The following is a 15,835-nucleotide window of genomic DNA, read 5'->3' on the forward strand; positions in this document are numbered from 1 at the left end:
TTATTTATGATCCTCTGTATAGTTAATTCTATCATAAATAGGAAATTTGTTTGAAACTAATTTGGTGTGCTTTAACATTATATTTAAAATACATGGAACCAGTATCATTTCAACACATGAAAAATAGGAAGTTGTTAATTTTATAAATATCCAACAATCTCACTGATTTGCTATAAAATCAGTGTCACTACCATGTGATACTTGGGGTCAAGGATGTTAAGAAAGAAATGAGCTAAAGAAACAACATGGCTGACAATGGAAGCTTTTGTTACCTTCACATGGAAAAGTTGAGAAAATACTAAACCTGAAATTCTCCACGTAAATTAGGAAATGTGAGTTCTCTCTTTTTTTAAGATTTTATTTATTTATTCATGAGAGACACAGAGAGGCAGAGACACAGGCTGAGGGAGAAGCAGGTTCCCTGTGGGCAGCTTGACGTAAGACTCAATCCAGGACCTGGGGTCATGACCTGAGCCAAAGGCGTAAGCTCAACCACTGAGCCACCCAGGCACCCTGGGAAATGTGAGTTCTAACATTAGGTAGGCAAAGGACAGTCCTTTAAATTATTTTAATGTGAAGGCTATTCAGATTAAGAATTGATTTATTGATAATTATCCATAATAGATTATTGATTTATTGATAATAAATTATCCATAATTAAATTCAAAGTACAGTAACAAATAGCTCAGATTCACCTTAAAACTTTTCTGCTGAATTCAAAGATAACAAAAATTTGCTTCAGTTTTTTTTGTATCTTTCAGGGTCTCAAAAGTATCTTAATTTATATAGATTGTGATAGGAGATTAAATGTTCTTAGAAACACTATCACCTTTAGGTAGTGACTTGACTTTAAAAACATTTTATGATGTTTACATAATATAGGGAAATAATTCTAGTTAAGCAGGTACATGCTACATAATTTACATTTTTAGAACACTTACATGGGAGACCGGGGGTTTTAAAAGATAAGGGATTCCAGTAACATTACCACTCATTTGAATGATGAACAATAGACAAGTTAGTGCTAATCAGATGTTTTTCTGACCTATTTAAAATGATTCAACCCTCCCACATCCAGGTTCCAGAGAAAAAAATATATTACAAATTGGTTCATTCTTTTCTCTCCACATCTGGGGATATTCCCTCTTGATTCTCAAGTCTGATATGGATATGATACATACTTCTAAATTAGTACTTACTGTATTACATCATGGAAACTCTATATTTTTATACATATAAAATGAGTTTTTTAAGGACAGAGCTGTATCTTACAGTATTCCTAGTGCTTCACACAGTACTTGGCATTTCCTCATATTTACTGGTTAAATTGAATTAAAGACTACACTACAAGGAGTTCCACTGTCACTGACATTAACCTTGTTAAGATATATGGTTTCTCAACATAATGGCACCATACAAAAAAACTTTTCTGGAAACTATCTAGGGAGACATGAGAAGGACAAAGTTGTGTTTCAGAGGAAGGAAGGTACTGTGCTAACATTTCCTGGGGTGGTCAACAAGCTTATATTTTATTTGCTTCTTAATAAATGGTTTTAAATAATAAGTTTGCACTATTGAAACCCACTATTACCTTGAGAAAGTCTAGTTAGGAATAGAGTATAAGGAGGCCCTTAAACGAACACTTTTCTCTATAGCTTACTCATAGGGCATTGAGTGCAACCTATTCTACAGATGATCTACTGTCATGAAAATGGTTAGAACACTAAAAATATTATATTTTAAGCAGGATGTTGGAGAGATGGTTTCCCATTAGAAACAAAGGAATTTGAAAGGAATTTGAACATATAATTCATATATATATAAATAAGTTTTCTTAAGAAAGAATAACTGGAAGAAGGAAGTAGGGGTGATTTCTCTCAATAGTTAATGAGGTTATTTTCCTTAAAAATATACACTACCTATAGGCATACCTGACCTTCCCCAGGCCTACGGCATACATTATATTGAAAAGGATTTGGACCTATGCCTCACAGCTTGTACATCGAAGGGTACTGATGGTTTGGGGCCCGTGTGTACATCACTGTGTACAAGCATTTGTGCAGCCAATTCTTGACTTGTATTTTCACGGCTGGTAGAAGAGAACTGCTTCAACTTTATTCCCTCAAAACGCGGCACCTGCCCTACCCCAAGTTCTACATTCTGGTCTAGCTAACCAGTTGTAAATACGGAACGTTCTGTGTCCTCTCACACAGCCTTGTACTCCTTTGCATGCAGAACATCCTCTCCAAATGTTTCTTTTGCTTAGGACGCTCTCCGCCACACCCAAGCTCTGATCTAATTCCCACCCACACTTCCAGGCCTGGCTTAGCTGTAAACGTTTATGGAAGGCATCCTCAGCCCTTTTACTCATACTTCCAGATCACCTTTGCAGAACTGTCCGTTCACCTCTTGTTTTTCTATTTGAAGTATTGTCTTGAAGACAAGGCCAGTACCCATTATCATATCTTCAGCAATACAAAAACAAGGAGGCAGTCTGCAGATAGAGTGAAGATTTCCAGCTTGCTAACGCTGTAGGGCTTGATAGCAGCATTACTTTGGGCAGATATCAATCTCTCTATGGTTCAGTTTCATCATCTATAAAATACATGTAATACTTTGGAGGGTTGTAAATAAGTACTCAAATACGTAATTGTGCTTTTGTAAGCACTTTACATGTATTATCATTTATTCCTCTGTACAACTCTAGGAGGCAAGTAATGTTATCATTTATATTTTATAGTTATACTGAAACATAGAAATATTAAGTAACTGGCCCAACAAGTATTCAGAATAAGACCATAACCAGAATTTGAACCTGGGCTGTCTGACTCCAGAGTACACATTCATTCTATAATGCATTTCATTTTGTTTCCAGTTCCACTACTTATAAGGATATTATATTTTGATGATCTTCATGTTCATGTATTTTCACCTTTCAGCAAGTCTCATGAGGCAGTTACTTTTCCTTTCTCTTTAAAGAAAACTGTGTAAATTCAGAAAGATTGTAATTAGAAGAATTTCTTCTTAAGATGTATATTTTATTCCAATTTGAAGAGCAATACCAAATATATGGAATAATTGCAGTTTTCTTATCTTAACCCCTTAGTCCTTATCTAGGCTTTAATATGTAAATGCATTAAATTCTTGCTTCACTTCTAGTCAGACCTTGATACCAAATATTCTCATTTAAATTATTAACTCCCTAGGCTCCTAAATTATCCTAGTGTGTCTAGGGGGCCCCAGGCTCATTCAGGCAGGAAACCAAATCCCTCCACTTTCTGCCCCTATTATTCTTTTTGTCAATGTATTTGTTCTAAAAATCTATTTCCATAGTTGCTGATTCTTATTTCTGTTTTGCAGAGAAAGATTATCTCCCAACAGACCTGCAGATAGGAGATTATACAGCTTTGCTAAGAATAAAAACTTTGCTTGACTTAAAATTCTCAGTTCTAAACAACCCCTCTTCCTTTCAAAACAGCAATTTAACTTTTCTTAAAGAGATCAGATAGTGCTGGTGGTCTTGGATGCAAAGTGTTTAGACTTGATGCTATAGTCATTGGAGAGCTACTGATGATATGAACGTATCTTGTAAAACACGTCACAAAGATTTGGTTGGCAGGGGTCAGCGGGGACTTAGGAGGGACTTAGGAAAAGAGACTGAATCAAGACTGTTGCAGCATTGCAGATGTGGGTGTTCTCACTTGGGGAGGGACAGAGAGAATACAGAGGGGTGCTTTTGAAAGATAGGGTGAAGCAAGAGTCTATATACTGCTTGACAAGATACAGGAGGCCAGGGAAGAGAGGAAGGGAAAAACCACGTTTTCTCTGCTTTAAGGCTGAGTGACCAAAAGATGATATAAACAGAGATGGAGAGAGCTGATTTGGGCAGCAGGCATGGAAAGTGGTGCAGGGTGCTGGACAAGAAAAGAAGAGTAAAGTGAGTAATCTGACTACAAACACATTTCATATAACAGCACTGAATCTATATCTTCTATTTTCTAGACAAAAGATTGAGTTGAAAATTAATAGTCTATAAATGTATTATTAAAATTCTCTTTCTCCTAAGTAATTCCTAAATCATCAAAAACATGAGCCATTAACTCTTTTAAAAATAGGACATCTAATTTAGTCCTATAAAAAACTGAGAATGCTTTTAAAAATATCCAGCAAGTATTGAGACATCACATAACACTTCTTTCTAGAAACAACATATTTAGAAAATGATTTCTCAGATACTTCAGTGGCCCTAAAATAGTCCTCTCATTGTATGTACTCTGTTTCGGGAATGAATGACTGAGAATATAGTCAGTGGGCAGTTAGTTTAAAACTGTACAAGAATGATTTAAAAAAATAAAGACGTTAATTTCAGAGCTGTCTACACATTAGTGACAATTAGTCAAGAAAATTCTAAGGGAGCAAGATCCAATGCAGGAGAGCCCAGAGGGTTTGGGACTAGATCTTGTATTACACCTAAAATTAATTGTGTACCCAGGGTACAAGGCTGAATAATGCCACGGGAATAAAAGAATATAAAGAATAAAGGGTGGACTGTGGTGGTAAATGTAATACAAGACTGGGAGGGGGGAGGGCTAGAAAACGTTGCTAAGTGTGTGCGTTCTAGCGGAAAAGCCAATGAGTAGGAGAATGGAAGCTGCTAAAATAAAAAACTGAATATATGCATAAGAAAACCATGTTATGTGGGGCTTTTGGCATATGTCCCACACCCACAATTTACGACATCGGTTTGGTTCACAAATGAAGGTAATTACACATCAGCCCTTACCTGCAATCGGCACCCTGACAATACCTATAGTTTGCTTAAATCCTCTGAGCAGCTAGCCATGTAGCATTGTGCCAATCACAATTCAAGAACCTTTCTTTATTTGCCAGGTATTGTTTGAACGTTAAAAAATAAAATCAAGTGACGCAAGTAGCTTTTCTGTGGCTATATTGTTTGCCAAAGCTGTGACTGGATAAGGTCCAGTAGTACCTTTAGGATGGGCCCAGAAATAAGTAAGAAAGCAAGGCGTATTTTGATAGAAACTTCTAGAAAAATGACACGATTTCAGGGCTTTAATTAACCTTCGGAATCATAATGCAGCTCCTCGTTTACAGTGAAAAATATTTAGGTCCAAAGGAGGTCAAGTGACCTGTGACCTGCCCAAGCTCACCAAACTAATTACTAGCAAAGCTAGCACCAGAAGTCAGGTGTAATTCTCCTTCTCTGCCCTGCTCATAGCAGAAGTCATGCTGCCTTCACCTGAATTCACAAAACTCCCAAATGCCATTTTAGCTAAATGACATATTCTAAAACTATTTTTTTCTATGTAAATCAATCTAGTTACAGCATGCTAGTATCTGAGACATTCTTTTTTTAAAAAAAAAATTTTTTTTAAGATTTTATTTATTTATTTATGAGAGATACAGAGAGAAAGGCAGAGACACTGGCAGAGGGAGAAACAGGCTCCATGCAGGGACCCCTATGTGGGACTCCATCCCGGGTCTCCAGGATCATGTCCTGGGCTGAAGGCAGTGCTAAACCACTGAGCCACCTGGGCTGCCCCCCCCAAAAAATGTTTTTAAGACCTTATTTACTATTTGAGAGCAAGTAAGTGCATAAGTTGAGGGGGAGAGGGGCAGAGAGAGAGGGAGAAGCAGACTCTCCACAATGAGCCTGACCTTGGGCTCAATCCCAGGACCCCAAGATCAGGACCTGTGCCAAAGGCAGACACTTAACTGACCTGGATGGCCCATATAGAAGATATTCTGAAATTAGCATTTTCTACCATTCCAAACTAAGTCTTGCTAAGCAAAATTTTAAACAAGTATTTACTATCAGGTTTTTAAAACAAATTAAAACAACTGGTGAACAACTTCTGGTGAACAACTTCTCTGATTTTATCTGCCTGATGTTTGGTTTCACAGGTTAAAAACTAGAAAATATTTTATCTTTCCCATAAGGCCCCTGACATGATTTTGGTGATTAATACAATTCACATTTATGAATTTTTTTTTTTTTTTTTTTTTTTTTTTAGTATACAGCCTTTTACAGTGAGACCGTCTAGATAACATATTAGCTCAAGTTTTTGTTAGGGAAAGCCTTTTAATGTTTTTCTCCCTCTCTGTCTCTGTCCTTGACAAGTAAAACAGGTCCTTAAAGACTTTAAAAATGTGGCTTAAAAGACAAAACAGGTGTGTGCTCTTTAATCTGTGGGCATCACTACCTCATCCCATGTAAAGATGCTTGTTGCTAATAGTAGAAATAGTATCTGACATAGGTTTGTTTGGTTTTCATCAGTATTTACAGTTCAGATTTCATTTTGTTTTTCACAAGACCATTTGGTATCAGTTCAAGCTAACATTTAACAACACCTTAGCAAAACAACCCAAAGTTGATCCGATATACATTACACACGTATACACACACACACACACACACACACACACACACTTTGCAAATGTCAGATACCTGTAGATAAAAGAAAATGGTCACCTGATACTCTTCTTGAAGGTTCATCTCTCAGGCCTATCTAAATGAGGGGAAGACCCACCTAAGTATTATAATACAATAGCAGAAGACCATTTAAAATAAGAACTAATTTACTTTCTAATTATTTTTTAGAACTCCTAAGTTTTCTGCAGTTCAGTGCTTAGGTGGTTATGAGGTTATGCAGAAGAGTCTAACAGGTAGATTTTGGCAGATACCATGGTTTGAGAGCTTCAGGAAGGCCATGGGAGGTAGACACAAGGCTGGGAGGGGCACAGAGTTGTTATATTTTAGGCTGGAGTCCAGGGAAGTCAAGTAAGGCCAAGCACAGCTGGCAAAGGCCATCGTTCTAGGTAATGAAGGCCCAGAGTCCAGGAAGTCAGAGCAAATTGGAAAGACAGATTCTGGAGAACAGGTAACACTTTGTTCTTTCTGCTCTCTGTGGCCATGACAGGCCCCGTTGTTGATTGTTACCAGAAAGAGGTCAGAAGTCAGCCTGGGTATTCTGCTTCTCACTGAAGCAGAGGCACCAGGATCACTTGGTATGGATTTTTGCCATTTTAGATCATTAGATGACTGACTTCTCTATTTCAGACTATGCTGGTAACCTTTGAAGGGGGCTACTGAGTATATATATCCATCACATTCTTGATATGTATTAAGGCCGACAAGATTTAAATTTATGATACATACAAATATTATGAGGGAATAGAAATAATAAAATGTCAGTTGGTGGTAGATGAGTCCATCATTTCACAAGCTGTGTTATCTTGTGTCGGTCATATAACCTTGTTGATTTGCATTTTATTCACCTGGAGCAGATTTAATGCCCTACGATATACAAAGCACTAATCCTTGGGCTTGATATAAATTACTTCCATTAATTCACTTACTCTTTTGTCAGCCAACAAAAACTTACTGAGAGCACTACCATGGACGATTCTGGATTCTAGGTCTGGAAACGGGGTGGTGAGCCAGCTGAGATGTTCTTGTCCCCAAGGAGCTGGCACTCCTGCTTGCTTCGTTTGTTTGTTTACATATGCCAATTACCTACTTTCTACTTCACAGAGTAATAAAATGTTGGAGAACATGGTTGGGTAATAAGGAAACCCACAAATAGTTACAGTGATCACGATCCAGGGTGTGGATCACTTAAAATATCAGTAAAATATCTTGACTCATCCCAGATTGTGGCAAATCAGATCACAACAAATTAAATTTACCACTTCAAGTTATCCAAGACTATTAAATGTAGTGTAAAACCTGAGTAGTTCACATACATGAATTTGAAATATCTGTTCAAATACCTGATTCATTTTACTAATCCTTAACTGCATCTTGTATTCCTTGATGTCTTCTATTACCTACACTCAAGTCTTTGGCTTCTCTACTTCCCAAATACAGACACTAGCTGGAACATAACCTTTTTTTAAAAAAAGTTAAAAGTCACAATCACATGTAAAGAGTAATTTTTTTTCTTATTTGTAGGCTACATTTTCTTAACTATCTCTTTTCAAATATCACTGTATAGCACAAAAATAAATATAGGGCTTCAGTACTTTATGTTCAAAAGACTAAAGATTGAGCTTCAACTCATTATTACCAAAGATAATTGGCAGTCCACAGGTTAAAGGGTTATAAACTTTTAAGAAAAACCCCTCCTAAAATGCATACAAGAGGAGGAAAGGCACTCAAGGGAAGAGCTGTGAAACCAACAATGAGGGTAGGAAACACTTAACTGAAGGAGGAACCCCCCACGTCAGCCCCCTGCTAAGTCTACTCAGCAGGAAATAACATTCTTCATTATTCCACAGTGTAGAACATCATAATGAGGAGCAAAATGAAGTCGATCCTTCAATATATGGATGAAGGAAACTTGACAGCTTCCCAGGACTTTCTGAGATGTACTGCAATCTCATTAATTTATAATTGGAATTATTTATTTGAGGTATGTAGATATCCACAGTCTACTAATCATTGAAGTGCACCCAGTGGCAAATGTGATATATTGCTCGCCCTTTTATTATTTATTTTTATTATGTTTTTAAGATTTTATTTATTTATTCATGAGAGACACAGAGGGAGATGGGGGGGGAGAGAGAGAGAGAGAGAGAGAGAGAGAGAGAGAGAGAGATTGGCATAGACCCAGGCAGAGGGGGAAGCAGGCTCCATGCAGGGAGCCTGACGTGGGACTCGATGCTGGGTCTCCAGGATCAGGCCCTGGGCTGAAGGCAGCGCTAAACTGCTGAGCCACCCGGGCTGCCCTGCTCACCCTTTTAGATCACCCAAAAGTGATCTATAAGGTTATACCTCTCTCTTAGATAATGGATATATGATTATATGTTAAATTTTCTGTATCTTCAAAAAACATATAGACAACAGTGCTTGGCACACACACACACACCAAGGCAAGAGGGGCTTCTGTCCTCTGGGCCTGGGCTTCAGAGAATCTCTCTGCACATCTCTAACTATAGATCTTTGCACAAGATAAAGAATTGAGGAACTGAAGGACTGTGCCCATCCAGAGCCTGAGCCATGCCTCCTTTTATGCCTTCTCTGGTTACTTGGTATCCCAGAATTCCCACCCAAATGGCCATGAGCCTGCTTCAGCTTCTAACCCTAAGACTGTTTTCAAGCCTGGATTGTTCCATCTATATGAAACACTCCAAGGCTTGAGGGATGCCCAAGCAGCAGCTGTTTGCAGCAGATCAGATATGGATATGTGGGTTGGTCCGGCCATGTGCATAACCTTGACATCTCTCACCTTGCCTTTGGACCTCTCACCTTGTGGGTTGGAGATAAGAATGGAAAAGAAGGGAGGCTGGTGCATGAACTTTCAAGCAGACCCTCCATGGATTTGTACTTTTTAAACATGAAACTCCAAGGTTTCAAACAATTTTAATTTTGAACTTCACCTGAAGATATATTTTTCAAGGTGGGATGATAGAATATGCTTCATTTACAGATACCACAATTTATAATTTGATGTTTTATGTGGGCCTCTATTTGTACTCTTTTATAAATCCTACAAATGTTAGGGAAGGGACTATATGTATATATTAAATACAATTAATTTTCCCTAGCATTTCTGGTATATGAATTTCCAAGAGGATGGCAAAAGATCTCTAAATTTTTAAGGTGTGCTTCAGACTGTGATTTCATATTAAGTCCACATCACCTTGGATTGCTTTTCCCAACATGTCTCAGCAAAACATTATACAACCTGATTAAACAAAGCCTCTTTCCCACACAGCTCCACCTTCCTTACTTGGCAGATTTAATTTGGTAACACCCTTTAAAGGCCATCATTCCAGCCACATTTAAAAGAAATAGCCCTTAGATCAATATATTAACTTTTTTTTAAAGATTGTATTCTATTTCTGACCACAAGGCAGGTAAAACCAAAGAAAAACTATCCCTCAAGGAATAATACACTTTATACTTTTCTTCCCACTCTTCCTCTCTTAATTTTTTAAACCAAAGTCACACAAATTAGACAAACAAGACTAAAAAAACCAAAATAGAAACAAAGTTGAACACCATGGGATCATTCTGAATATTTATCTCCGTAATTCCTCTAAGCCATAATAATGTAATAATACCCTAGTAAATACTAAGAATCCTCTACAACCCAAGGATATGCTCCTAGGTGATGGCAGTCTAGGGATGTATGTATAATTCAGTGCAAAATAAGACATAAGAAATGCTAGGCAAGAGAGAAAAGGTTTTAATGTGAGTTCAGGGGCAAAAAAGATTATTTTACCTTAGGCAATGAGTAGGAATTGAATATATTTTGTGAAAAGACAAAAGGGCATTTCCTGATTGCTTTTTAAATTTAATTTAGAGCCTTCTAGAATATCCCAAGTTTAAATATTGAAGGTATTAAAGCATCTTGCTTTCATATTTCCAGGCCACTTAAGATTTGCCAAATGCCTAAGGTAATCTGAAACAGAGATCACAAAAATGGGCAAGGAGGAATAGAGTAAAGTTGGGGCATTGATTTTCAGAGCTTTACTCTGAAAAGTGATGACTTATTAAGAAAACTAATGGCTGTCAAGTGCACTGAAATTTTTGTAGCAAATCTATCTTCTTTGGATATCGATATTTAGTGGGAACTTAATATATAGGCAACAACAGATTTTCTAACAATAACTCCAATGAGTCATTGAATTACCCTAGTTATATGTAAGTGATGAACCGACCCACAGTACACACCCGGTGTGTCATAGCCGATGATGCTCAAGGTGGGCTGTTCATAAGCCACACAGATTCCTCAACATACAGCTCCTTGGACTTGAGTCATCCCAGTGGCATTCATTACATTCTGAATTGTCAGAATGCAAACATGTCACCATAAATTACTAAGGCCTGACTAACTATCTTCAACTGCTCAAACCATTGTCAAGTCCCTAGTGAAAGCTCTGAACCACAAATATGGCCCAACAAATTATGATTTGGGAAACATCACCACAGGCATTCAGTTAAGTTTGTTGAATTGAAATGAAGTTGCAACACCAGAAATAGTGCTTCAGCATGATTCAAAATTAACGTAGGAAAATGTTTTGTTTCCTTTGTTGTTTTTTTCTTGTCAAATTTATCTAATTTTGAAACATTATCCAAACTGACTCTCATCAAATTTAGCTAATTTTGAAACATCCAAACATTATATCTACAATATGATATAATGTGCAATCCTTGGTGGCAGATTATTTTTAGAAAAGAAAATATGGTAAAAGTGGATTTTATACAGAAATAATGCTGTTTGCACTAGAAATACAAGGGAGAGGGAGAACATGAGCTCAGCCAAGCATGTTCCCCCTCAGGTCACTTGCACTTGCTATTCCTACTGCATGGAACCCTCTTGCTTAGTAATCTGCATAGATAGTTCCTTGGAACCTTCCAGTTTCTGACTACATATTGCTTTAATCAGAGAGACCTCTGACCACTCTTTATAAACCAGCAACCCCTTTATACATCGTGCTCTCCCTCTTATTCTGCTTATATTTTTAATTTTTAATATGCTTTTAATGTTCTCCTAAACATGTATCAATAGCGCACATGTTATATATCTACCTGTGTCCTTTTTTTCTTCTTCTCCTTAAAATATGTTCCTTGAGGATAAGGACTATATTTTGTTCATTACTATATTCCCAGCATTATGTCTATGGCACATAGTATAGTAGGTACTCAATAAATTTTTCTTGAGGAAATGAATGGATAATTGCTAGCTCTTTGTAGGTCACAATTCTCACTCACTTTAACCTTAAATATAGTAAATGATATAATTACTTTGAGGAAGAGAAATACCATCCAGACACCTGAAATATACAACAGAACAAAACTCAAATTATTCAGAAGCAAGAAGAGACATACAGTGTATACAAATCTATAGAACCAAATACCGGTAACTTAAGCCTCTCAGAGTTGAATTTGCTTACCTGATGCTTAGTGACAGATAGCTAATGTAACTGCTAACTTAAAAACTTCCTAGGTATCATTTAAATAAGTATATGCAATTTCAACAAATAGTTGGGATAACTGGATATCTACATGAAAAAGGATGAAGTTAGATACCTACCTCACACCATATACAGAAATTAATTCAAAATGGATCCCAGACCTACAGCTAAAAGGGAAAATTATAGGGGATCCCTGGGTGGCTCAGCGGTTCAGCACTGCCTTTGCCCTGGGGCATGATCCTGGAGTCCCGGGATCCAGTCCCATATCAGGCTCCCTGTGGAGCCTGCTTCTCCCTCTGCCTGTGTCTCTGCCTCTCTCCCTCCCTCTCTCTCTCTTTCTGTGCCTCTCATGAATAAATAAATAAAATCTTTTTTTAAAAAAAGGGAAAATTATAAAACCCTTTGAAGAAAACATAAAAGTAAAACCTTTGTCACTTGGGTTAGGCAATATTATCTTGGATACAACTTTAAAGCAATAAGCAAATTGGATTTCCTCAAACTTAAAAAAAACTGGGCTTCAAAAAAAAAAACCAACAAAAAAGTAAACAGACAACCACTAGAATGGGAGAAAATATGTGTAAGTCATATATCTGACAAACAACTTATATCCAGAATATATAAAGAACTCTTACAACTGAATAATAAAAAGACAACACAATTAAAAATGGACAAAAGATATGAATAGACATATCTCCGAAGAAGATATAGAATAACCACATGAAAAGGTGATCAATAGCATTAGTAGATTAGGGAAAGGGAAATCAAACCCAAAGTGAGAGACTACTTCACACATCCACTAGGATGGCAATACCAAGTGTTAGTGAAGAATGTAAAGAAATTGGAAACCTAATACACTACTGATGGAAACATAAACTGGTATAGCCACTTTTGAAACAGTTTGGCAATTACTCAAAATGTTATGCATAGAACTGCCATATAACCCAGCAATGCCACAACCAGATATAGGCCCAAGAAAACTGAAAACTGAAAACTGAATATGCCAATATTCCTAGCAGCATTATTCATGATAGACAGAAAGTGGAAATAACCCAAATGTTCATCAACTGATGAGTAAACAGTGGTGGTAAATACATATAACGGAAAACTATTCAGAAGGAAAAAGGAATGAAGTAGTACAAGATTCATACTACAACATTCATGAATCTTGAAAACATAGCACTAGATGAAAGAAGCCAGTCACAACTCATTTAGTGTATGAAAAATCCAAAATACACAAATGCACAGAGCCAGAAAATAGATTATATATTATCCGATGCTGGGTTGGAGTAGTGGGAATGGGAGTGGAGAATGACCACTAATGTGGATAGGGTTTGTTTTGGGATGATGAGAATGTTTGGAAATGAGATAGAGCTGATAGTTGCACAACTGAGAATAGATAAAAATTACTCAACCGTACACTTTAAACGGGTGAATTTAATGGTATGCAAATTATATTTAAATAAAACTATTAAAAAACCAACAACATAAGTATGAAGCACAGCTGTAGAGCAAAATATCACCTTCCATTGTGCTGCACAACAGGGATACTCAGAGTAGCAGGAATCCCACTCCTGGGAGGTGCAGGTCATACAAAGCAATGGAATTCTTCCCTTCAGGGCCACTTCTATTTCAGAGGGAGAGTAAGAGCCTGGAGTTAAGTGGTGTTCAAAAGCCCATTTGCTCAAGCTTTCTGCTCAGCTTGTTGCTTCAGGATCTGAAATGCCTTTTATAGGTCATCTTGTGGAATAAGTCATGAAGGACCTTATTAAAATAGAAACACTGTATGTGGAAATGCATAGTACATTAACTTATTAACACTCCTAAGAATTAGCTTATGAACTTACTTAGCCAAGCATTTCAGTCGGGCCCTAAAGGAATGAAATGTTAATTAAAATTGAAGGAGAAAAAGATTTGGTACTGGCACACTGCCTGAAGCACTGATCTTAGAAATAAAATCTGAAAAACATAGATCTGAAATGTGGGATGGCACTAAAGATTAATATTTTTGTCTATCACCATTTACCCACCTGGCTTTACCTTTCCTACCATGTAAATAAATTCTGGTCGTATAGGCTAGACTTACACCATTTTCTTCTTTTGTTCTTTAAGCTTTAGTAAGCAAGTGCTAAATCTAGGATTATAAATCATAATCCTTGGCAGTGAAAAGCCACTCAAGTGTTTTTGAAGAAAGGGAGTGTCATGATTAGGTGTTTTAGAAATATTCTAGCTGCAGTGTGGAGAACAGATTTGTGGGAACAAGACTGAATGTAGTGAGATGGTGTAGGGACCAACAACCCACCAAGATGGCATGAAGATTACTTCAAAGGGAAAACATCTGCAGAAAGAAATCTTATCTGCACTCCCCTTCCATGACTAAAGCAGGACTTTATTGAGTCACTTACTACAAACCTCATCTCCAGGGAAGTCTTGCGTCAGGAAAACAACTGGCCTAGGGCACTGGGACATTCCAAAAAATCATGTAAACAAGTCTCATCAGAACCTTCCATCTTTTGAAGCCCTCAACTCACTCTCCTTTATTAAGCTGATAGATAAACCCTTAGTCCTACCTGTTCAGGGAACCACTTCTTATGGGATGTCCCCACATGCACATGAAAATAAATTTTTCTCCTGTTACTCTATTACCAATTATTTCATGGGCCCCCAATCACATGGACCTAAATTGGTAGAGGATAATGTTTCCTGCCAACAATAGGTTAGGAGGCTATTACACTAATCTGGTTTAAAAAAAAAAAAAAAAAAGACAATGCTGGTTTGAATTAGGGTGGCAGCTGAGGGACGAGAAGTGTTTTAAATAAAATCAGCAGATTTGAGGATTTGGATATGGTCAGGAGGGAATAGGGAAAATATGGCAATGAATCCCAGGTCCCTTCCCAAAGCCCTTCAAAACTTCATACTCTGCTGGCTGAATAGCTTTCAAAATGTAGAATGTGCTATAGAAACGGTATGCGGGTGGGTGGGCAGATAATTCAAAAGCAGGTGGTACAATTCCTCATAGAAAAACTGCTTTGTTAAGCAAAAACATCTTGGTAAGTCATCATTGGCTCTGCATTTGGAGCTTGTCTAAAATGAGCTTAAAATTGGACAAAGGAAATACTGCCTGCACAGAAAAAGTGAGAGGAATGCTTTGCTTCAGCAAGAGATGAATGAATCAAATGTTTGAAGACCAGGAAAAGCCATGCGGGATAATAAGAAGTAGGGAAGATGGCCCAGGAAGCCATCAGGAGCTAGGTCCTGAGCAAAAGTCTTGACTAGTTGGCTAGTGATGTGTGGCCGATGAACGGGATGTCTGTTGTTCAATGCGACATTATCTACTGTGCTATGATGTCCTGGCATCTTAGGATATAACCCAAATCTTTAATCCGACTCCTGGTATAAAAACACATGTACTTCACATTTGGGTCCATGCAGAATGGATAGAAGAGGATAGCTAGGGGGCGCCTGAGTGACTCAGTTGGTTAAGCATCTTACTCTAGATTTGGGCTCAGGTCATGATCTTAGGGTCATGGGATCCAGTCCCATGCTGGGCTCTGTGGTCAGTGGGGAGTCTGCTTGAGATTCTCTCTCTCCTCCTCCCTCTGCTTCTCCCCCCATCTGTGCACTTGTGCACTCTTTCTCTCAAATAAATAAATGTTGAAGAAGAAGGAGGAGGAGGAGCAAGAGAAGAAAAAGAAGAAAGCTAGGAGAGGAAGGATGTAAAAGGCATACTTAAAGTAGGAACTGAAAACAAGGAGTAAAGTAGGGAGGATGTACCACCTGACATTCACCACATCTACTGTGACGTCGGATGGGAGGGGAGGTTGGCAACAGGGGAAGCAAGAAAATTATATGTAAGACCCAGAGTAGGGGCAAAAGCAGGGCCATTTCCAGT

At 37.7% G+C, this 15,835-nt stretch overlaps 1 protein-coding gene and 1 long non-coding RNA gene across 11 annotated transcripts in view; one reads left to right on the forward strand and one right to left on the reverse strand.

Moving 5' to 3' along the window:
- ITPRID2 (ITPR interacting domain containing 2) overlaps positions 1 to 15,835 on the reverse strand; it is a 110,741-nt gene that overhangs the window by 61,922 nt on the left and 32,984 nt on the right. The gene's annotated exons all lie outside the window — the stretch shown is intronic.
- The window catches only part of LOC140624298 (uncharacterized), a 75,689-nt gene that overhangs the window by 22,627 nt on the left and 37,227 nt on the right, over positions 1 to 15,835 (forward strand). For 2 of the 7 annotated variants that reach the window (XR_012023786.1, XR_012023785.1), the window contains exon 3: positions 8,302 to 8,435. The exons of the other annotated variants lie outside the window; for them this stretch is intronic. This is a non-coding gene — a long non-coding RNA (uncharacterized lncRNA). The remainder of the gene's footprint in view (positions 1 to 8,301; positions 8,436 to 15,835) is intronic. 7 annotated transcript variants of the gene reach the window in all.

The sequence above is a fragment of the Canis lupus genome, chromosome 34 (assembly GCF_048164855.1).
Source record: "Canis lupus baileyi chromosome 34, mCanLup2.hap1, whole genome shotgun sequence".
NCBI classification, from domain to species: domain Eukaryota; kingdom Metazoa; phylum Chordata; class Mammalia; order Carnivora; family Canidae; genus Canis; species Canis lupus.